Raw genomic sequence first — 2519 nt, 5'->3', positions numbered from 1 at the left:
TTTTATCATATCTGTAGATTTGTGTAGCCATCACCACAATCAAAATATGGATCTTCTCCATCACCAGAAGACTCCTTCTTGCTATCCCTTTATAGCTACACCCACCTCCTCTCCCCATTCCTAGCTCCAGGTAACCAGATCTGTTTTACATCTGCATAGTTTTGTTATTTTAATGTTATATAAATAGAACCATAAAGTGCATTTTGAAATTGGCTTCTGTTAGTCAGCATAATTTCTATGAGATCCATTCAAGTTGTTAGGTGTATCAATAGTTTTTATTGCTGAGTAGTATTCCATGGCATGGATGTATCAGTTTCTTTAGTCATTAATACATTGAAGAATAGTTGAGTCATTTCCACTTTGGGCTATCAAAGAAAGCTGTGGCATGGTTAATTTTATGCATCAGTTTGGCTGGGCTGTGGTTCCCAGTTGCTTGATCAAACACCAGCCTAGATGCACACCCAGGCTAGCCCTAGCATCTGCTTCTTGTCTACTGTGCCAGGCTCCTCACTCTTAGTCCCCATCCCAGTGGCCTTGGCATGGACAAAATGGAAGACGCCATGCCACAGGGATTGTCTTGTTTATACAGGGTGTAGGGTGGTGGTCTTGGCAGCTAGTCCTGGTGACTCAGTCCATAGCTGTGGTTCAAGTGAGAACTATAAAATGTTTCACACCCTGTATTTACGAATCCAAATACAAATCAGAAAAGGAATTTATAGAATATGCCCCGCAAAGCAGGACTGGTCTTTCCTCCACAATGCTTGAAGCACCCACACATTTGGTCTCTATAGCTGGTGTCTTTGATGCCTATGTTCCTCCTGAGGGTGATGCTCACGTGTCATCTCTTTCAAAAGACTGACACAGACTGAGCAATTGAGAGATGCTGTGGTATCAGTGTTGTCAAGCTGCAGTATAAAAGAATATGGTGCTAATTATAAAACAAAGGGCTTCCCTGAAAAATCAAGGATATCTTTACTGAGGCTCATCTTTATCTAAACAATTCAGACCATGACTGATTTTATACTTCGGTAACTGAAAACTGTTTCCTGGACATGGTCTGGGAAATTAAATCTAAGACTATGCGCTGGAACTTCGTAGAATCTTGAGCTACTGAGAGTGGTTCAGGTTCACTGTTCAGGTCTGATGAACCAGGGCAACATTTATGGCCAGGTCATGGTCTGCATGCACACCTGGCAGACCCTGGCCATCTGTGACTGGTTTGGCCAATCAATGTATGATCGGGATGTGGCCATCTTGTCCTGCAGTATGTTGTGTTGGAAAAGTACCTGATAAACCCCTATGAGAGTTGGATAATGCATTGCCAGATGAATAATGCAGCCAATCCTTAAAGAAAGCAGTGATGATCCTTGGCCTCCAGCTAAAATGGGGGGAAGGAGAGGCACATAAGCTTCAACTAGCCTAATGTCAAAAATGACTCCTGGGGTAAAGCACTGGTGGTGAGGTGGCTGGAAGCGGAGAATTGTCTGAGTCTGGGAGCTGGAAAGTCCATCTCCACTGTGCTATAGAAACACTTGCCTTTCCTCCCTTGTTCCACTTGTGGCTCTACAGCAGAATTGTCTTCAACACCCATGGCTGATGGCAGGGCCCAGGTGGGTGTGTGATATGCATAGACATGGACCTGTTTCTTGTTTTGTTTTGTTTTCTTTTGTTTTAAGTTGCATGCCTAGCTTCTGAATGAGATGAAAGACAGTATGTTCCAGAGAACATCTGATACCAGTTTTTCCTGCAGCAGGGACTGTCAGGAGCAAACTGGCACAATTTCTTTCTAATCACAGGGCAGGGATCAGAGGTTGAAATAAAACACTATCAAAGTGTTGGACAGTTATGGTGGGTTCTATTCATTTCCCCTGGCTCAGACCGGAAATAAAACAGCCTTCAAATGGCAGAAATGGAAGGTGGGCTTATTGTGAGGGATGTGATTTCCAGGAAATCCAGACTTGGGAAAAATAATTCATATTTATGAAAAACGGTATCATTTGAGACGTTTTCTCACTGAATCAGCATTTGAATTTCATAGAATGTAAATCCAAAGAAATAATTTATCTCTCAACCAAACAAAATACTAGTCTGTATGTTGCTGTGAAGGTACTGTCTCTTTTAGATGTAATTAACACTGGAATCAGTAGACTTTGAGTAAAGCATATTACCCTTCATAATGTAGGTGGGCATCATCCGATCAGTTGACAGTCTTAAGAGAAAAGACTAGATCTTCCAAACAGGAGGAATTCTGCCTCTAAACTGATTGCCTTCAAATTCAAACTGCAAAAGATCAATTCTTCCCTGGTTCTTCATCCTGCTTGGCCTGCCCTGCAGATTTTGCATTTGCCAGACCCAACAATGGAGTCAGCCAATTCCTTAAAATCAATGAGTTGATCAATATCTATCTATCATCAATCTAACCATCTACATTTTTACATGCTATCGGTTCTATTTCTCTGGAGAACCCTGATTAAATACAGTTTCTATGGACATTTAGGTGCATATTTTTTTTAATGTTT

At 41.6% G+C, this 2519-nt stretch overlaps 1 pseudogene; it reads left to right on the top strand.

Moving 5' to 3' along the window:
• Window positions 1–548: 548 nt before the first annotated feature.
• On the top strand, window positions 549–1349 carry LOC115526948 (annotated as a pseudogene).
• Window positions 1350–2519: the final 1170 nt, after the last annotated feature.

This window comes from Lynx canadensis, chromosome D2, assembly GCF_007474595.2.
Source record: "Lynx canadensis isolate LIC74 chromosome D2, mLynCan4.pri.v2, whole genome shotgun sequence".
In the NCBI taxonomy this organism is placed as follows: Eukaryota; Metazoa; Chordata; class Mammalia; order Carnivora; family Felidae; genus Lynx; species Lynx canadensis.
This window is presented reverse-complemented; position numbering and strand designations above follow the sequence as displayed.